Source organism: Mycteria americana, chromosome 2 (assembly GCF_035582795.1).
Source record: "Mycteria americana isolate JAX WOST 10 ecotype Jacksonville Zoo and Gardens chromosome 2, USCA_MyAme_1.0, whole genome shotgun sequence".
Taxonomy (NCBI): Eukaryota; Metazoa; Chordata; class Aves; order Ciconiiformes; family Ciconiidae; genus Mycteria; species Mycteria americana.
Genome location: NC_134366.1, coordinates 173739513 through 173761955, shown reverse-complemented (window position 1 = coordinate 173761955; position 22443 = coordinate 173739513).

Below are 22443 nucleotides of genomic sequence, written 5' to 3'. Positions count from 1 at the left end.
ATTGTACTTCCTGTATTTTGTTAAGAATTAAAAACATCTAAGACAAGGACAGGCCTGCATGGACAGTCAATGGCAGGAAGAAATACAGATCCTCAAAGCTTCTCAAAGCACATTTCTTTGGGTGATAGTAGCTCTAGACTTTTTTTTTGTTGTCCAATCTCTTTTCATCTTTCTGCACTTCTCAGATTCAACAGCTGTACAACCCCTTTGAAAATCCATCAGCCCAAAAGGTTAAATGGCTTGCTTTCAAAAGCCAAAAAGGAAAAAGGAACAAGTATGTTGCTAGAAATTCACGACCATTATGAACCCAGCAATTAAGAGAACACAAGTGACAGGAAAAACAGGCATGCAGAGCAGGGTGGAAAATGAGCAAAGGTTAGGGAGTTTTCTAAGATAGCCTGGAGATGAGGTGTTCTGAGCTCTAGATGAATCGGTGTGACCTTTCAGTCTGTGCTGAACCTACCTTGTTCCAGTCCATGGCCCTGATGCCGGCAGAAAGGAAGCAGCAGGTCTGAGCGCTCTTCTTTTTACATCGCCTACTTCCACTGGATAATCATGATTTGCTGTGTCATTGAGGGAAGGGAAGGTCAAGCCACCAAGGACTTGACACCTGTGGAGATCTGTGACAAGGCAGAGATTTTTGGAGAGGGTGTGGTTCCTTGCAACACAGGTGACATATGGATGAGTGTGTGGAAGACAAGTCTTCAAGCACCTTCTGTCCCTCTCTTAAATTTTTTTTTCCCAAGATGCAGAATGTCAACATACTAGTTTTACATCCCCACTTTGCAAAGGGAAGCTAATGCTATGTAGAGGTGCAAGACTCCTTTCAGCACCTCATCTCAGGCTAGAGTCAATAACGAAACAAGGTCAGATGGAATGTGCCCTGAAAGTGCTTCTTTGCCTCTGTTGACCATAGAACAAGTCTGAGATGATAGCCTGAGATGTAGGTATGTACCTTTGAGGTAGGTGAAATGAATCCTGTCCTACATGTCTGAGTGTTGTTGACTACAGTGAATCCCTCACCCTCTCTAGGGACATTCAGTACAACCACATTGCAAGTAATAACGACTTGATTTGGGGTTTCTCTTAGCTAATGACCGATATTTCTGTTTTCCCTGGAAAGTCAGGATGAATTAATGTCCGTTAATCATCACAGGGCTGGGGAGAAGGTAAGATAAAGAAGGAACCAGCAGCTAGGCAGGAGTCAGTATTATAGGCAGAACTTAGTATGATGGGTTAGGACTGGACTTGTGTCTCCCACAGTGCTTTGTAAAGGCACAACAGCATACTCTCTCTGTTTTTCCTAGATTGGAGCTCTCACCAGGACAGAAACATTCATACCACCTTCAGTATTTCCTAACTTCCAGAATAAAGCAGCCTTTATTTCGTCTCAGTTCTTGCAATGCAAAGGTAAGAAGAAAAAGATGAACGTATGCAAACAAGGAAAAGCAAACTCTTCTCTGTGAGGTCCAGGTTAAATGGGTGAGGTTATGAATAGGTAGCACACCCACAGCCATGCTCAGTGGAGGATTCAGGCACATGAGATGTTATTTAAGTGGAATTTATATATCTGAAACCAAAATATTTGGATAATAATCCAACACTATCTGACAGCTGGTGGCTCCATAGACCCCTTCCTTCCTTTTTCTTAGCAATGTTCAGCAGCTGAGAGCCTGCATCTCTACGCATGTCCCAAAGTGGCCTGGGAGAGGAAGAGCTGAGTGACAGAGCCAAACCCTGACTGGGTTTCTCCTCCGAAGTCACTTGAGGAGCTGATCCACCTTTCTTCTCAGAAAAGTCTTGCTCCTGCTGACAGACTGAGGCACCAAACAGTTTCACTCTTCAGTTTCCTCTGAAATCTGGCCAGAATAAGTCATCCTATTGCACCTTGCCAGTGAAAGACCTTGCCAAGGGAGTGGGGTCTTCTTTGACTCCAAATTCAAGACTCCATCATTCATATGATTGCTGGGATCAGTAAGGTAGAGTGAAAGACTATTTGCCACCTTTTCTGTTCAAACTGTGTTATGATATAGGAAATAATTAGCTTGGGCCAGAAGAAAGCATGGAACATGGCTTCACGAGCAGATTACTTGGCCATTCACATTGTAGGGAAGACTATGGGTTTGTCTTGTGCTCATTCCAGTTCAGCAGGAAGTTAAACAGTCCAGGCAACACCAAAACACCCACATGCCTAGAGGGATCATCTACAGGGATATGAGAAAAGTCATCAAGAGCTTTTCTTACCTGTATGAGCCAATTAAGCCTTGCCAGACAATATTCTCCAGCACTAAAGTTATGTTTTCTACACAGCTAAATTGTAAGAATGGTGATGATTTTGGTCTGTATCAGCATTCTCCAACAAATCTTAGGCATAGTTTAGGAGTTAAAATGAGCCAGGGAACATCTCAGCAGGCAGCATGGATCCCAGCCTGTTTTGGGGAGGAAAGAGAGTTGAATAGTATGGATAAACCAGTTGTTTTCAGTGCCGGATGTTTTAATCTATTAGCATGGGCATAGACTTAGAGTTTGGAGAACAAATTCCTCCTGCCCCATGTAATCCTTTCTTGGGCAAGACACATATTGATACAGCAAGAGACTGGCTTTTCTGTTTCTGTCTTGGAGAGGTGGTACTGGTATGAGGCAGACCAAGAGCTTACGTCATAGTCTTTCAGCGTGCATGCACCCTGATGTATTAACCTCATTAAACAGCTACACTTAGTTCACCTCCTGGCTTGTTAAGCACTGTACACTGAGTCATCCTGTAGAGGAATAAGATCCTGTAAAATGACACTTGTCATCAGCAGAGTAGTTTTTCTGAAGGTCTACAGATCTCCTGCTGTAGGATCAGGAGTGTAGGAACAGTTGGACTGGACTACATCTGTCCAACATGTTAGCATCTCTCCAGCCTATTTCAAAGTAGCTAGTTCTGTCTTTTGCCATATTTCAGGCCCATGTTTTTCCAATGTCAGTTTAAAATCTTAAATATCTTCGGCACTGACTTCCTTAGCTGATATGAGAAATTACCGCATGAAAAATTAGGGTCCTGCCTACCAGACAGTATGGTTATTCTGATTTTAAAATCAAAGCCACATGAAATTCTTACAAACACTAAAAAGAAAACAAAAAGTAAATGTGAAAATAAAGGATTTTAAAAACAAACACCTTTATAGCCCAGAGCTAGTCTATTTATATATTATGGAAAGAATGGGGCTCAAAAGGTTTTGATATTTATTTCCTTGCCCCTAGAGTAGAAAAGGGAGGAAAGACATCCTCAGATTGGAGGAGGAGCAGGAAAAAAGGATATTTTCTGAATTTCTGATACTGGAAAGAGCTCAGGTGTCAGTGTCTCAAACTTTGCCGAAGGTGAGGGATGATGCGGAAAACAAGCCGAGCAATACAGGGACATAAAGCTGCGAAGCACTCCAGAGTTGTTTAAGGCAAAAGAGACCTGTTTGTAGACTGATAGAGAACAAATGCATGTATTGTGCTTTTACTGCAATCTCTCTTAATTTTAGGATGTAGAAATGTGAGGCATTTTGTACTTTAAGAGGCTTGGCTTTCCATACGACTTCCTCAGCACATTCTGGTTCAGGAGAGTTGTTTTTCTAAGCTGGCAGATGCTGATGGATCCCTCTGCCTCCCCACAGTCTTTTCCTCTAATGTTTGTTTGTTTACCTGTTTACCTGAAATTTATCTTCACTAGAAGCATCACTCCTGAGATTTTATTAATCACCACTGCATAACACAACAGGTAGGATTTCATCTGGTAACATCTTAGACTGAGGGAAATCTTCCTTCCTCGTGTATGTTCCTGGAAACATCTCCCTTTTCGATGAACTACAGTTGCACAATTAAAAAAAAAAAAAAAAAAACAAACCAAAACCATTGATGTAAAATTTGCCAATTGGTCCTTGAGGGACAAATAACCCTCTGTCAATGACATGACAGACAATGATGGTGTCCCCAGGGAAACATTTTGGCAGTGCATTCCCCCTATCCTCCTGTGAGCCTGTTAGATTGTCCATTTATCTCCTGCATGTACAGAACGACTTGACCTACATCGAGATGGATAAGGCCTTTAACAACCTGATTTTCCTCTAAAGTCAGCCCTGCTTTGAGAAGGAGATTGGACCAGAGGTCTCCTACCCACCCTATGCCTACATGTAGTGGACATACCACAGATGTCTTCACTTTCTGTTTGAGATCCAGATCCAAGCAATAAATTTTGACCTTGCATTCAGTCCCAGCCTCCAATACTTCTTGTGCTGCCTCCAATACTTCTTGTGCTGTGTCTCTCCCCTCCCTGGTTAATCTTCACAAGCACTGGGAACCAATTCCCAGTTTACATGGGAGGATGCTCCAGCTCTTCCACACGTGCTATATCTCCCTTCCCTCCCCTTGTTGCAAGATTGACTTTTCCTGCTGTTCTCACCTGAAGAACAGCTGGGCAGAGCTGTAGTGGGAACTTAATAGCTCTGTTTCCCTACTACGGCACTTTATGAGACAAAACTCACCTGAAGACAAACTCCATGTTTTGTCCATTTCAAAGGGATCTGGCTGTACTTGGGGTGATATGTCCATCAGTAATTTCTTCTTTGATGTTTTTCCTTCTGCTTCTGTCGATGGGGAAGGTTGTATTTCCTTTTTTTTTTTTTTTATTTTTTAATGACTCATCCTCTGTAGGTGTGAAAAGGAGCATTATGCACTGCCGGGAGATATAATTTGTGACTCATGTAACCGTGGGCTCTATGCTTTTGGAGTGATAATTAAAAGGAGGGGGTTGGAGCTGCCCGGGGGCTAGGTAAGTATGAGGTTGGAATAAAGAGCCTTATCCTTCCGTTCCGCAACTGACTGGTAGAGAGAAACAAGGGTGAATATGTGAGAAGGCTGGCTGAATTAAAGGTAAGCTTTGAACTTTTAAGCATTGCCTGCTTCTCACTGGGTTTGCTGCATTCTACCAGAATGCCCAATGACACACACTAATTAACTCGGCAAGTCCAGAAATCCACTAGAGCTATAGAAAGAGAGTCTGAAGTAGGAGAAAGGCACTAGGTTTCCAGGAGAACTCTAGACCTGAAACCCAGACCTGAAACCCAGCCAAGGGTTGACTCAAACGCAGATCTCCCATTCTCAGCAAAAAAAAAACCCCAAAGTGGTGGAGTGAATATCGGTCAGTTTGTTCTAGGCACTGTGTACTCAAGGTCCCTCCTGAAACAGGATCCATAACTATGATTTGATCAGCTTGGCAATACAGGGACACTTTTCTCTTTTTCTTGGCAAAATCACGATCTACTGAAATTATAGCAAATATTCACAGAAACTGAGATTCAGATCACACAGAGACTGCAGAAATGCCTCCAAGCCTCATTGGCTCCTATTAATTGTGCTTTCCAAGGAAGAAAGACAGACGTAAAGGGATGCATCTCAATCTCTTGCAGCTGAGTTCAATACTGCCCTTCATATTGTCCCCTTTTTTGCTAAATCTGCTTTTCAGTGGTGTGTGCTGGGGATTTTCACTAATTACTCACCTAGCAGGAAAATACCTTTAGTACGGGAAGCATGGCCCAGTTGTTTGGATGCTTACTTGGGATCTAGGAAATCTGGGATCTCTTCCTTGCTCTGGTACAGATGTCCTGTGTAATCCTAAACACTTCTAAAGGTGAGAGTCATGCCACCTAACCTGAGGATTAGTTGGGATTATGTCTGCAGTTGAGGCATCTCATCTCAGCTATTTGCCTGGGCTTTCTCTGTAGATAGATCATGGCAAGGGTTAGGCAGTTCTAGGACGTGATTCTTCCGGTATAAAACATAATCTCATTAAGCATAATACAGTGTCAGCTATGCCAGGGACAGTGACAATGTATATGTCCATCTGCATACTCCAGCAGAACACTTCCTGAAGATACCACTTTAAGCCCAGAAACCAATTGACCATGCTTGCATGACACCTTCTGAGGTAATCACATCTGTCTTTGACCTCAGTTTTTATCTCCAGGTAACATGTTAATGTTACTGTATCTCTTCAGGCCCAAGATCTTATATGAACTCAGGTGCAGTGGATGTACACTCAACCTCACACTCATCTCTTGACCTGTAATGAAAGTGAAGGTCCGTAACGAAAACAAAGGCATCCTACCACAAACTGACTTCACACGTTAAGAAAGGAGGTGTCTCAGAGAGTATGTAAAGCCTGCTTTGATTCCATTGATGCTACATGGAAGTTCCTCAGACATAGGTTGAGGTTCAGGGTTCACGATTGAAAACTCTTAGCTAGGCAGGAAAATCTTCCCTGCTTTAGAGCACTCTGGAAATGAAAAGGGCCTGAAGAAAGAACCCAGTCAGACTTTTTGTCCAGTTTCAGCCTTCCATTCCTTATTACAAACTCTCAGATCATCTAAATATTTATGGTGGGTTGACCATAGCTCGGCACCAGGTGTCCACCAAAGCCACTCTACCACTCCCCCTCCTCCTCAGCTGGACAGGGGAGAGAAAATATAATGAAAGGCTCATGGGTCAAGATAAGAAGGTAATTCACCAATTACCGTCACAGGCAAAACAGACTTGACTTGGGGAAATTAGTTTAATTTATTGCCAATCAAATCAGAGTAGGATGATGAGAAAATAAAACCAAATCTTAGAACACCTTCCCCTCACCCCTCCCTTCTTCCTGGGCTCAACTTCCTGATTTCTCTGCCTCCGCCCCCTGCAGAGGCACAGGGGGATGGGGAATGGGGATTGCAGTCAGTTCATCACATGTTGTCTCTGCTGCTCCCTCCTCCTCACACTCTTCCCCATCTCCAGCATAGTCACTCCCACAGGAGACAATCCTCCACGAACTTTTCCAATGTGGGTCCTTCCCATGGGCTGCAGTTCTTCACAAACTGCTCCAGAGTAGGTCCTTTCCACAGGGTGCAGTCCTTCAGGAACGGGCTGCTCCATCGTGGGTCTCCCATGGGGTCACAAGTCCAGCCAGCAAACCTGCTCCAGCATGGGCAACTCTCTCCACAGGTCCACAGGTCCTGCCAGGAGCCTTCTCCAGTGTGGGCTCTCCACAAGGTCACAGCCTCCTTCGGGCACATCCACCTGATCCGGCATGGGGTCCTCCACGGGCTGCAGGTGGATATCTGCTCCACCGTTAACCTCCATGGGCTGCAGGGGGACAACCTGCTTCACCATGGTCTTCACCACGGGTTGCAGGGGAATCTCTGCTTCGATGCCTGGAGCACCTCCTCCCCCTCCTTCTTCACTGGCCTTGCTGTCTGCAGGGTTGTTTTTCTCACATATTCTCACTCCTCTCTCTCCTGCTGCAATTGCTGCTGCGCAGCTTTTTTTCCTCTTCTTAAATATGTTATCACAGAGGCACTACCACCACTGCTGATGGGCTCGGCCTTGGCCAGTGGTGGATCCAACTTGGAGCTGGTTGGCATTGGCTCTATCAGACATGGGGGAAGCTTCTAGCAGCTTCTCACAGAAGCCACTCCTGTAGCCCTCCACCCCCCGCTACCAAAACCTTGCCATATAAGCCCAATACAATATTGTTTCTCTTCCCTTAACCTCTGCGCATAGCTCGACAAAGAGAACCGAAGCAGAAAACTTTCAGCTCAAAATCACAAATATTTCCCACCTGGATGTTGAATATTGCCTTACTAGAAGAGAGTCTTTGCTACTGGAAGGAAAACATACCCCTAAAGCATACTTTCATTTTAAACCAGAAAAGCTGAAAGGGTCTTTGGTCTCCAGCTGGGCTGTATACCAGCCAGGGACTCTCTAGATACAGTGTAGTTTTGGGACTGTCAATCTCTTGTAAAAAAATCTTACACCTATAATGGAGTTCTGGGGTTTCTGGAATTGAAAGGATGTAGCCTTTTCTAGAATAACCATCTGTTATTACACCATTGCCTGCACTCTTGCGAGGGGGAATTGGTCTTGATGACTTATGCTCCCTTGTAGTTCTTTGTTCCTACTGTGTGAGAGAGATCTCTTCTCTCACCTCATACGGGGCAAACAATAAGTAAATCTATAGAAATGAAGAACCAAATCCATCCGAATGAGACGTTTCTTTTCATCAGTGTGAAAATTCCTGGCTCTTCAGTGATTCTGTTTAAAAAATAACACAAAACACAATGACTTTCAGCCGAAGCAGATGCACTGTAAGTCAGTAAGTACATCCCAATGAAGAGCAAACACTTCTTCCATCAGAGCACTCGGCAATTGCATCGGCTCAGAAAAATGTTTCAAGTTCATTTTAATGTTGCAGCATACTGAAAAATGCATTAAAGCTTTGAAATAATGCTTGGCTTGGGCTTTGAAGCTAGCTTGAGATACTCAGCTCAGATACCATGATGACAGGTGTGGTTTAAAATACCTAGAAAGAGATGAGAAGTGCGGGCAGAACCTTGTAATGTTGCTTGAATTTGGCTCCTCATCACCTTTGCTATAAAAAGCTCAAGAGGAGAGAATGGATTTTCTTTCTGCTAAATAGACTGTACGCTAGTAAAAATTTCAGATGCTGTTAAGGATATTGCATAGCTACCCGGGATATGAATGGCATGTGTTAGTGTACCCACAGCAAAGTATGCAGTCCCTTTCACATATGACGTGCCTCCTGGCATGTGGGTGTGCACACGTGGATGCATACAATTTAAGACGTATAAGTTACATTTTAGCAATTCTTCCGGCTATAAAACTCTTCAGCAAATAACAGTGTTGATAAAAGTCAACTGCACTGGGAGAGCCTGTGTAATTTTTTTCTCTGTGTGTTCACGGAGAAGGGGAGGTCACCTCGCCATCCGAGAGTAGTGATTCATTATGGATTAATAAATTTGGTTGCCTGAAATGCAGGTTTCTGTCCCTAAGCAAGTCAACCCATCTGGAGTTCCTGCTCTCTTTTCAATCAGTGAAGTTTAGGGCAGGAAAATTCTTACAGAAAACTCTGTAAAAGTCTTTTTGCTAAAGGCAAGAGAGAGAGCACGGGCACCATTACACTGTGGAGCACAAGTGCGCAGTAGGGAAAGCAGAGGGATCAGACAGTTCTCAGCCAGCCTCAGGAGGGGGAGGGCACTGGGGGTGAGGGACCCAGCCCACGTTAGAAAATTAAAATTTCTTAAGGAGCATTCTCTGGGACACATGCCAGCTGGCACATAGTGACATTATTTCCTATTATTTAGCTCTTCTACTTTCCAAAACGAGGTATTCTCATCAATACTGCTTGCTGGGGATGATCTTTGACCTGTACTAACTGCTGGCCCATGACTGAGAAGTGCACAGGGGAATAAGCTTTTGGCATGGGCTATTCTAACAACACAATGGCATTGAAGGCAGTGCCTGGGACTTTTCACAGGACTGTTTAATTTACTAATAAAGATATATACCCAGTCTTTAACACTTTTTTTGTTGATGGGATTTGACCCCACATCAGCCATCCAGCAAGGGCATCTGTACCCCACCAAGCTGCAGGACACAGAGCAAGGGGTAAGAGTTGTCTCCATTTTATCCCCCTTAGGCTGGAGAGGAACCTCACAGCTCTCCCGTATGCTGGATCCAGAGCAAGTGTGTATGCATGTGGCAAATGAGAATATCTCTCCCTTTAAAAACCAGTGTCTTGAGAACCGAGGCTGAATAAAGCCACCAGAAAAGCACAGCAAAACTGAAACATTTGCTTCTGCCTCTGTATCAAAGAGCTTTAATGCAACAGCAAAAAGTCCACTCTCCCACACTGACTACAATTATATTTTCATTTGTCCTGACTCGGCTGTGACCTGCTGTTGCTTAATGTGAAGTTAGTGTGGTGAAAAATCGATAAAGCTGTATGAGAGTGGCTTTTGCCTGGTCTTTTTTTGCAGGGAATTCATTAACTCCTAACACTGCTGCCTACCACCTGAAACACCTCTAATCCACCATCCTTCCTGACAGCTTTTCTCATAATAACTGTGTCCTGTTCACTCTGTGGCTCTTCGATCAGCAGCTGTTTGGGAGGGGTCCTCTAATTCTTTGATCCTTTTCATTTCAAGCAATTTTTTTAATGGTAATTCTTTTTGGCAGGCAATCTCTCTAGCCCAGCATCCTCTGTCCAACCCAGCGATTTAGAGGAAGGTGGAAGGAACCCAGCTGAGGGATAAAACATCTTGTGATAAAGTTTCCTCTACACACTTGTATTTACATGCATCATACCACAAACCTGGAGCCCCTTCCAGGGTGATCAGATACTTTTTAAGCTCATCTGCTGGCTGTCCTAGCAGACTGTTTTAATGCCCAGACGTGTTTTTGTTGAAGCTTCTGATGCCAGTCAAGCCTGCTGCAGTGATTTCCACAACGATTTTTGTCACATCCATTAATGGAGAGAGGAACTATCATCCCATTAGCTGGGGGAAAAGGTGGCCTAGGAGGAAAAGGAGGTAACAGATTTAAATCAAAAAGAGGCATAGATGCTTTAGAGGAGGAGGGAAGAATTTGCTGAGAATTCTCTAAGCTCTTAATTACCAAATTATTTATCTGTGCCTCATTTTCCCTGTCTGTAAAACAGGATAATTGTGCAAGCTTTTTAAGTTTTGAGACTTTGGTATGAATAATCTCATTAAAAAACTAGACAGCACACTAATTATTGCTACCATGAAATAAGATGCACATCATATACCAGCAATAGGCAGAACTTAAAATGGAAGACTCAGAATTCTGAGAAATTTTTCCAAAAGAGAATCTTCCTCAGAAACCCTGTTTTGTAGAATTGTATTTTAATATCTATTTCCGTTTTAATGTTTACAAAACCTGTTTTTAAAACATTGACATTCCACACAAAACAGAATTTTGATGCTTCAACCCAGTCTAATAATAACACTTGCATTACTCTGAGTGGGGACATGAGGATAAATATTCTAATAAATAGAAAGTACTGTGTCATTCCAGTGATAGGGGCCAGAAAAATATTTAAAGCAAACAGACTTTTATAACAGTGTGATGTTGCTGAATTTAGCTCTTCTCATGCTCCCAATGCACAGAGGCCCAGATTCAACCCACCTGGTTTTAAGCACTGAAATGAAGTACCTACATTATGGGGCTATTCAGCTTCCATCAATGAATGATGAGTGCCTTCCAGGGACAATTCAGCTCATCGGTGGCCTGACTTGCCATCTGGAGGTCCCCGTTTCTCATTATTGATTTCAGCAGGACTCGAGTAAATGCTGGTGGTAAGAGCCTACGTTTGGACAGGATGGGTGTAAACTTCTGCTTGGTTAAAAACACCACTCAGACGTGAATCAGCTGCTTTCTCACTTACAAATAACAGTACAGGCGTGTGTTGATAGCCACACAGACTTCTTATGGGCTGAAGTTGGTCTTGGTAATAGTTTGCCTTGGCTTCCTAGCAGATGGATCATTAATGTGATTGATACTGATATCACATCATCAGAGCTAACTTAGCTGGGCTATTAAAACTAATTGCGGGTCAGGATGAGCCAGAAACAATTAGCAAGAGACACTGATTGTGTCAGAGGGGATTTATCCTTCTATTGGCTCAAAAGACATCATGGCTTTCAACTCTTCTGGCACCTTGGTTGAGTGGCAGCCAAACTGAAGGCTGGGCAAAGAACTTAAGAGACAATTCAGCATAAATAATAAAGTCAAATGAGCAAGTTGGTTTAATCTGTCCATATTTATTTAGTTAATTTTCTCCTTCACTCGCTTGGGCTGTGGAAAGCTTAAGAAAGCAGTGTTAAACAGAGGTATGAGATGCAGAAGGGATTGTTTAGGAATATTTAGGTAATGTCTCAGAAGAGTGGCATGTCCATACTGCTTCCCCAGGGTGTTGCCTGATAAGCTTGTGAACAGTAACTGGGGGAAAAAAAAAAAATTGCAATTTGTTCTTCCAGAAAAGTAAGGTGCTAACCAGCAAAAGGGGGTCTCCTGGAGGGACTTTTCCAAACCAGTGGTAGGTCTGACACTGCAATATTGCAGACTTTGGTGATGGAATGACAATTTTTTTTTATTATTATTATTGAACACAGTATTGGAGCCCTGACCAATTGCAGGTATTACAGGATTACATTATACTTCCCCCACCACATAAAATATTTTAGCCCTGAGGCAGCAGCTAAATTCAATCTGGGGCTATTACATTTTGCCTGTATTGGAATTTTGCTACACTTCACAGTAAAGCCAGGAAGAATTGCTAGTTTGACCTCTGGAGCATGTTCATCTGCCATTAGAGGGAGATGGTTTTTCATGCACAAAAGATGTCCCATGAAGGCATATGAGAACCTAGAAATAACATTGGTCTCCTGGTGCGCTGCATCTGGTGCCCTGCTGGCAACGGCCACCATGTCTGCAAATCCCTTTTTAGATAAATGAGCTTCCTCTTTAACATAAATAGTGTTTGCCCCTGTTTCTCCAAATGGAAAGCTGTTCTAATCAGCTGCAACCTCCTTCTAATTTCTCTCCTGCATTTATCCATAGCTAATTTAGATCTATTTTTCCTTTTGCCAGTAGTGTCCTTCAGTTCAAATAGTTCTCATTCCTTGGCATTTCCCTCCCAAGTGTATTTATAGACAGCAGTCAATTCATGCCCAGCCATTGCTTTGTTCAGCTGCATGAACTTAGCTCGTGTAGTCATCTCATTAGGTCAGAGAGGTTCTCCTTCCCCTGAAAACCCTTGTAGTCTTTGTTGCATGAGGGCATGGTGGAATTTGTTCTTTGTGAACACAGGTGATTGGAGCTGTGCATGACGTTCCATATAAAGTTGTACTTGAGACTTGAATAATCTAATTCTTTATCTCCTTCCAAAATATCAGTGACTGCTTCCCAGGGCTGCATTTGTCCCATTAGCATGGTTAACTGTGAGTAACTAGAGTGGAGGCATGTATCTTGGCGCAAGTTACTCTAGACTCCCTTGACTCAACAGAAAGTTAGTCAATAAAATCAGTGCCGTTGAAGGTGCTTTTTATTCTTCTCAACTAGAAGAAGACACCAACATTTGGTTACATGATTCATGTTATTGACTCTGTCAATACAGGAAGTCAATCTTTATTGACTAAAAAGGGATTTTGGGGTGATTAGCCTGTGATCACCTGTGTTGCAGACAGTGAATGTTAAATGAGAGAGATCTCACCCCACTGAGTTTGATTAACATCCTCAGAACTTTCTTCTCCATCATTTCCAACTGACTAACTTCCTCCCTAGAGCACATGTTCTTGCTACTGCTCCTTGCAGCTCTTGTTGTTAAATTTCATCTCATTTTGAATACTTTTATCCTCAAGGTCATTTGTTTCTCTTTTTGTGATAGCTTAATCCTTCTTGCTAGGGAAAATGCTTTTTAAATTTGTGTATTGAAGTGAAGACTCTCGTGCTTTTTGCGTCATCATGATTAATGAAAAAAATAAGTAAATTCAATCCCAGGACTGATCTTTGGGTGAATTAGCTAATAACCCTTTTCCAGCCTGATGCTTCTCTGACAGTCCTATTTTTCTTTCATTCTTCCTTCCCCTCCCTACCTTTTCCACTACTTGTATTAGTCTTGATCTCCTAGGAAAATATGAGTAAAAGCAGCAAAGTGGAAGATCTCCCTTTCTTAGTGGCAATACTTGTTTACACCATCTTAAGTTGCTCGGGGAGCTACACTGAAAAACTCAGAGAGTTTACACTGCAGTTGTGACATTCCAAAGCAGGTTTTGCTTTCTGTGTCTCTGATCCTTTTCATCCTCATTTTTTTATTCACTTCCTCACTGCCACAGTAAAGTCCAGAAGGGACAATGCAATGTTCTGGCATGGAGTGCTTTGACCTGCAATGGGCTGGAGAACAGATGGAATGAGAATGATCACAGAATAACAGGTTATCTGAGGCTGGAAGGGAGCTCCAGAGGTCTGTTCCAACAACCTGCTCAAAGCATGGCTGATCTTGAAGGTATTTTCAGCTTCAAAGACAGGTCAGTTTGCTCAGGAGTCCAATCAAGACTTAAATATTCTACAAGTATGGAGATCTCATGACTCTTAGGGCACCTTCTTCAATGTTTGTCCACCCTTACGTTGATTTTTTCCCCACTTAATATCAAATAAGAATTTTCCTTTTTGGCACTTATTGTCTGTGGCTGCTTGTCCCTTCTCTTTGCACCACCAAGAAGAAGATAGCTATAGTCAGTGAATGATGTTTTCTTCTAAGCTCAGCAAGTATTAATACACTTTTTGTACAGGTCTGGAATGGTAGAGGCAGATCCTTTTGGAGGGAAGGCTTTTATAGAGGCGTGAACCAAGCACCTAGAATGAACATTATTACACTATTCATTAACTTCTTGGTCTGGATAAAAGGCTTCATGTTCATGCCAAAGTCCTCATGCTACTTAAATGCTTCACTTTTACATTGCTTTAGATCTGAAGCATTGCAATTCCCATCTGCAACTGGTCGGATCCAAAGTTGTCTGCAGTCAATAGGAGACTGCGCTGTGGTCAGCAAGAGGAGATTTAGTCATGTTTACTCACACCCTTCATTTTAAGGAAAGATATAATAAGGATGTCTAAAAAGGGTGTTAGTTCTGGGAGAAACACAGCTCAGAGAGGGAAGATTCTGGAAAGGTTGTGAGTTAGAAGAGAAACTTTTCTTTAAGTATATAATTAAATAAGAATTCTATTTTTATCAATATGAATTATTTCTCCTTTTAAAAATCCTGAATTAAAATATATAGGTTTTTTTCTTCCTTCTATTCTATTTTCCTTTCTTTGTTTCCCCATTTTTTTCTTCATTTTGTTCCTAGCTAAAGGATGCAAACAGAAAATAAAGGGGGGAAGCAGAAAAATGACTTTGAAAACCTATTTTTGACGGAAGCTGAGAAAAGGGAATTCTGTTTGAATTCCCTTCTGTTTGAAACAAGCAAACAAGAATAGCTTTAGGACTTTCTCATGAAAACCGTTTCCATCACCAGAGCCAATGTGGCTGTCTGCAAGACAGAGATCACCTCTTACTTCCAGCTGCACCCCCTTCATGAAGTTTTCAATATATGGTCTTTAATGGCACTGTTTTGTGTTGGTCCAAACTAGGCAATTGGGAAAAAATTGAAAAAGGAGAGGAAACACTTCAGCAGGAGTGAACACAGGCTTCCATCTAATATATGGAATACATTTATTTTTTATTGGTTTGTTTATTTCTCTGCTATTCTTTTTAATTAGAATACCAATTGATTTTCCATTGTCAAGAATAACTAGGTTCCAATCAGCAGAGTCTGGAATATTAAGTAGACTTAATTTTTTTATATGGAACCCATAACAATTTTAATATTAAAATGTCATCAGTCTCGCTGAGATACATAATGAGCATGAAATGAACATATTTTTTTTATCCCCCTCCTTTTGCAGATCCAATTTAAATTACAAATGTTCTTGATAAAAATTGCACAGACTAATTCGGATATCACAGACAATTATTTCCAGTTTGGTGAGGAAAAAAAATACTCCAAAAGACAAAAAAATTTGGAGAGGACTTTCAAACTGAGCGCAATGGGTCTGAAGCATTCCCCACCCTCATGGGGCCATCAAGAGGGGCAGTTTAAAAAATCTAAATACTCCTCCCTTTGAAAAGGCTTCTGTCTCTGGGGAGCAAATCTAGATTGGTTCATCTTTATCAATTTCTCCTCTGAATATATATATTCTAGAACAAGACAGCCTTGTTTCAAGTGAACTTAAATCCATTTCATAGACTCATTTGTCATATGACTTGTTTACTATGGAGCAATAGCATCCACAAAGTGTGTTAATTAAGAATATTTTTTCAGCTTTAAATTAGCATCCTGCCTCTATCTAAATGATCTTTGATGTGCAGACTCTGTACGCTGCGAATGAACTTTGCTGTGTGTTTCCTAATGTAAAGGGATGCATTTCATACCAGCTTGATCAGTTTTCAAAAACCCATAGCAACGGGGTTACTTGAGGTCTGCTACACTGAAAATGGTATTGTCACTCTACAGAGATGAAGTATTACTACTTTTCACGTGGATATGGTTGTACCTCTAGAGAAGTACTTATATCCGTACAGATAATGCCTGAAAAGCAGGGAGAAAATCAGAACATGTGGCTAATAAACCAGTCTGAATGCTTTCCTAGAGTCTCTCTGCAGTATGCATTTTGCATTAAAGAATGCCCAACTGTAGTGATTATACCTATAATTAAATAGGTCTTAGATGTTCATTTCTTCATGGCAGGGTCTATCTTTTTATTAGCTGATCATATAAACTCATTTATATATGCTTATTATGTAGCACCCAGAACAATAAGGGCACTGATTCATAGCTAGCTACTGCAATAAATAAAAGCTATTAAGAGACTTTGGCATTGTAGTCCCAGATCATCCAAAGGATGTAACAATTAATGGAAAATCGGGAGAAGTAGGATAATTTTCTGTTGCTTCCTGTCCTTGGTGTGTCCCTTGTAGGCTTCAGTTTGCTTTTACAGGGAGATTAGATATCTGGCTCAGGGTGACCTAAGGTGGGATTTGTCTCATCTAATTGCTGTTGTTGATAGTGTGGGGGTTTCTGTCTGAGACTCTTTTCTTGCCAACAGAGAGTGATTTTGGAAAGCTAATGGAGATCAGGACATGTCTCAGACAGTTGACAGCAGATGCACATCTGAAATGCCATCAGCTCTCTGGGCAGCAGTCGGTGTGGCTCCAGTCTGGTGTTAGGAGTCCAGACCGGACAGAGGCTCTCCAGTGCAAAAAGTGTGCGTATTTACCATTCCCATTTTATTTTCCATGACACATGGGCCAGTACAGGACTCTGTGGTCTGGACACAGAAAAGAACAAGAATAACCATAAAGATTTGATCCTTTACTGATCCAAGGGCATCACCAGGTCTCTTTTACGCCAGTGTCCCAGCCATTGGGGAGCAGAATTAATAACACTGGAGAAAAGGGAGCAGAGAAAGCTATCGAGATCTGACCATGCAGAGGGGTAAGGCTGATAGATATGCCTTGAAAGCATCTGCCAGGTAGAGGCAGCTCAGTCCCGTCATTCATTGAGTGGGCTGCTGTCTTTAGCCCACGCTACTGTGTCATTATGTCTTCTTGTTGGAGGATGACGTCTTTGTGCATTTGAAGTTCTTATTTAACCAGCTCGTGTCTCTCTGGTTTTGAAAGGAAAACAGCCTTCTCCTTCTCAGCAAAAAATAGATTTGGAGTTGTGTTCCACTGTAGATCAAGAAATGGGAAATCCTCTCTGCAACTGTTATTCTATAAGATAATGTAGGCTCTGTCAATCCAGTCCCAAATAATTATTTATAATGGACTTCTGAAAAGATCATATTTTGGCCCTTCACTATCACACACTTTCCCCTGGTTAGTTGCCAGAAATAAAATATAACTATCAAATTTTATAGATGCCACTAAGCTTGAGGGAGACGACTAAGTAAGAAGGATGGGATTGTCAGTATGGTGGCACATGGATCATTTAGTAAACTGTGTTCAGACAAATAGTGTATATTTCAATGAGGTCAAAATTCTACATACATCTAAGAGCAAATAAGGCAGATCAGTCATCCATCAGGGACTGACTCCATCCTACGAATTAACATATAGAGTGGATTAATTCTTTATACGGTTTATATAAAGCAGTAAGTCTGAGAAAGGCTCATGGCAGATAATCAGCCAAATATGAGCTCCTACTTCAGTGCAGGAGCCAAAAAGGGCTAATATGATTCCTTGAGGCATAAACATGGATCCTCAGTTTGGCCAGGGTTGTATTAATTATGCATTTGTCACTGGTGAGATTATGGCCTGGGTTATAATGGAAAGAAGTTGATAAATTGGAGAAGGTTCAGAGAAAGTCTATGAGAATCATTAAAGGATTGGATCGGGCTTAAAATGAAAGGAACAGAGCCCGCTTATCAGAGAGAAGGTCAAGAAATTGTTTGATCACAATCTGTAAAAATTTACATCAGGACCAGACTATTTAGCCTAGCTAACAAAGGTATGACAGCATCTATCTGGAAGCTGAAGATAGATAAATTCAAAGAAGAAATATGATTCAAGTTTCTTTTTAATATTAAATATAATGAATGGATAGAATTCTTTTAAGGGTTACTGAGCATAATTCATTATGGCCAATTTCTAAATCAGGTCGGGAAGCATCTTAGAACTGTATCAGAATACAAACAAGTGTTGACTCCACTGAATCTTTTGGATATCAGACTGGCAGCAAAAAATATGCATTGGAACAGAATGAACTTTGACTACTCCTGTGGAGAGCTTATTCTGTGTTCTGGAAATGTAGGACTGGATGCGTGTCATAAATTTTTCAGACTTTTCTCTTCTGATCCCCAGAGTAAAACAAGATAAAGGATTTTATCCACCGGATCCAACAGTTCCTGGATGAGCTGGAGAACACTATTAGGAAGGAAAAACCATATTGAAGTGTCTTGCAGTGAAGAACACCCTACAGCTTCTGAAAGACTATTGCCATGTGTAGTTATCTAAACTGCTGAAATGATTCTTTTTCCCCCAGTGTGAATAGGCTTTTACAACTTCCTGCCTTCAGATCTCGATAGTAGGTGTCCAGTCAAGATCCATTTACAATCATGCCCCGTCTCCAACAGTAGCAAAGACTGGAGTTTTGAAGAAAAGTCCAAGGCATCTCTAATACTGACCAGTCACTAAATAACCACCTCAAAGTTCTTTATTCACATGTGAAGGAGACAGAAGGAAGGCAGGTGTCACACGTCATTGGGAAATGATCACTACCAAATCCTGGCTGTTGCTGATGATTTTGATATTTGATATTTGAGATCTGAGATTTGATATTACTACTGTAATGTAAAGATGGTAATTGGTATTCACCATCTGGCTTGTGGTGATAAGTGCATTCATGAGGACATGCATGAGTGTTGGAGGCACTCTTAAAGGATGTGAGCTGTGGCACAGTTACTTCTGTTCAGAGTGCTGAAAGGAAACTTGCAATACCAAAGGCAATGGTCTGGATCCCAAAGTGACAGGTCTGTCCATTTTTAAAGCCTATATTTACTGAAACTAAAAATTACTTGAATCCCTGCAATGCATAAGCTTATATGTCTTCTATAATCAGACTTTCATTCTTTAACTCTTCCTAATATCTACCCCATGCAACGCTACAGGCTTGGGGAAGAGTGGCTGGAAAGCTGCCTGGCAGAGAAGGACCTGGGGGTGTTGGTCAACAGCCACCTGAATATGAGCCAGCAGTGTGTCCAGGTGGCCAAGAAAGCCAATGGCATCCTGGCTTGTATCAAAAATAGCGTGGCCAGCAGGACTAGGGAAGTGATCATGCCCCTGTACTCGGCACTGGTGAGGCCGCACCTCGAATACTGTGTTCAGTGTTGGGCCCCTCACTACAAGAGAGACATTGAGGGGCTGGAGCGTGTCCAGAGAAGGGCAACGAAGCTGGGGAAGGGTCTAGAGCACAAGTCTGATGAGGAGCGGCTGAGGGAGCTGGGGTTGTTCAGCCTGCAGAAAAGGAGACTGAGGGGAGACCTTATGGCTCTCTACAACTGCCTGAAAGGAGGGTGTAGAGAGGTGGGGGTCGGTCTCTTCTCCCAGGTAACAAGTGATAGGACAAGAGGAAATGGCCTCAAGTTGCGCCAGGGGAGGTTTAGACTGGATATTAGGAAATTTTTCTTCACCGAGAGGGTTATCAAGCATTGGAACAGGCTGCCCAGGGAAGTGGTTGAGTCGCCATCCCTGGAGGTATTTAAAGGACGTTTGGATGAGGTGCTTAGGGACATGGTGTAGTGGTGGTCTTGGCAGTGTTAGGTTTACGGTTGGACTCGATGATCTTAAAGGTCTTTTCCAACCTATACGATTCTGTGATTCTGTGATTCTGTGATTCTGTGATTCTGTGATTCTGTGATCATTCCAGATGTCTTCCATTGCAATGTCCAAATCATTTATTCTAAATATCTAATTAAATCAATGTTTCTTCCTGTTTGTCTTTCTGTTCAGTTTCAGGGTCCAAATTTTCAAGTATGGTCACTTCCAGTGGCTATACAGGCTCATTTAAAATGTTTTGGGTTCTTAAATGTCAGTTGGAGGACATTTCATCTAAAGAAGGAGGGAAGAGAGAGAAAGAATTGGAAATCATTTTGTGGGCTTCTTGCCAAAGACCTCCCAATCCTGCCATGTTTGGCAGCTCAGAAGGAAAAACATGCCATCACTTCTGTTATTTTAAAGTGATACGGTAGTGTAGAAAGTGATTTAAAATGCTGAAGTGCCTCCAGCAGCCTTAGAAATGCTCTATTTATGGCATGACCAGTCAACACATTGCCAGCATGGTGGCCACTGATACAGTGAGCCGATCAAAAATGTATGTATCCAAACGAAGTCAGAAATTAAAACAGAAAATTTAAAAGGATGAGGGCCCAACTAGAAAAAGAAGAAAAAAAAGAAGTAAAAAAGTTACCGTGGGCAGTAGAACCAGTCAAGCTGAGATGACTTTGCTGATTTTTCTTGTGGACTTTCTGATGGGTAATAAAGACTATGCTTAATAATCTTTACTTCTATGGGGATCAGAATTTGGGTCTCCCTTTTTGTATCATAAAATGTCCAGGAACCTGTATATTTAAGATCTCTGGTTCTGTCAAATTTGTTTTAAACTGCCCACTGGATTACAAGGGATTTTAGGAAGTGATGGACAAACATAAGGCTCAGATAATTAGGAAAAAATCTCACTTCTTTAGGAAGCTGATCTAGGGGCACATTTTAAAAAAGTGTGAAGAAAAAGCCTGTCTTGCTCAAATTAAAAATGATATCAAATTCCTATCGGGCCTGCATTTCCTGGGATAATTTTTTTGTGTAACTGGGTAAAACAAAGTAACAAGCAGAAAAAGCCAGATGTGATTCGGCTTTTGAGAATAATCCTTAATGCAGGAGAACACAGAGGGCAAAAGGATGCTGAGGGACTGCTTGCCGTGTAAGGATTTCTGGAAGATTTTAACACTGCTCGTAGCACCGAGAATCCCATTCCACTGCTGGTGTCCTCATGTTCTCCTGCAGGACTGCTGTTGATGCTGTTCTTATGTCTTAACAAGAATAGCGTGGGGCCAAACAGCTGTTAGTCCATGAAATATAATAGCAAATAACGGCACACAAAGACTTCACTTCAACTATGAGCAGGAAAGTTGGTGCAGGTAATGACTACTTCTGCACCTAAAAACAAATGAGGTGTAACATTGTCCCAGTCCATTTCTGGAGATCCAGATCTTGGAGCCTGCTCGATATCATGTGCTATGTTAGTGCTGGGAAGAAAGCCCAGGTGTCTTGGCCGCTAGCCCGGTGCACTAGCCATCAGGTTACTGGAGCAAATCTTTCCAAGCCTGAGCTCACCCACTGCTTTTTGCATGGTCCATGGCACAGCCCTCTGGCAGATGGAAAAGTCCCATTTACAGCTCCTTTCTGCTTCCAAGGACCCATATGGAGCTGCAACATCAACATTTCCGGCAGCTCAATGAGGCCAGTGGCTCAAAATTCAGCAACAGCAAAGGGGTAAGAAAGGGAGGTAATGGGGAAACAGATCCTCTGGGGTAAGTACAAGGGATCTCCTCCCTTCTTGAGGAAATGAAACAGAAATATCAATCTAAAGCCAGCGCTGGTCAGCTCAGCCAGTAACCCCCCCAACCCCCCCCTTGCAGCAGAGCGCATTGCCTATCATGTGTCCCAGCCCCAGTAGCAGTGTGGTTCCCACATATTGACCCCAGTGCAGGGACCGGTGCCACCATGGACAGAAATGCTATGGGTGCCCATGTTAAAAACTCCCTGACAATGAGATAGTCCAGTGTGGATGGACGTGGATAAGAAAATGTGACTGCACATTTTAATAATATTGATATTTTTCAATTACTCTCTCTTTTTGGGAAGTGATAACAGATGCATTGGCCAATGAAGGATTTCCACTCCAGGTTGATGGCAGATGTCTGCAACACGGGAGGAATATGGAGTGTCATGAACAGTCTGGCTGAGCTGTTCACCTTCACGCACTTGGGAGAAAAGGTGTCTACTCCATGTGATTCGTGGCATCTGCTGAACACCTGAGCACTCCCCCATGATAGAGGGCATCATAAGTATTGCTCTTCTACAGGACCGTTGCTAGCAGTCAGTGGATATAATCTTTCTTTTCCTTTAACAGACTAAATTGTTCAGGTCTGAACAGAGCCTGAACAAGCTGAACTGGAGGTGGCCCTTCCCATTGCCATGGGTGCACTGACACAGTGAAAAACTTGTCATGAAGGGCTCCCAATTCAGCTAGAAGAAGGAGTAATGGAGAAGATAAAGTATGGAGGAGATGCGGGGGGGAAAAAGGGCTTGTACACAGTCATTGAGAACATTAGACCTGGAGGTGGGAATAAAAGGCTGGTCTTCTGACTGCTAGGTCATTGTTTCACCAGCTAGATCATTTTCTTTCAAGCAGTGGGTGCTTGGGGAGCATGTGGCTCTCTGGCTATCCTGTCCATTGA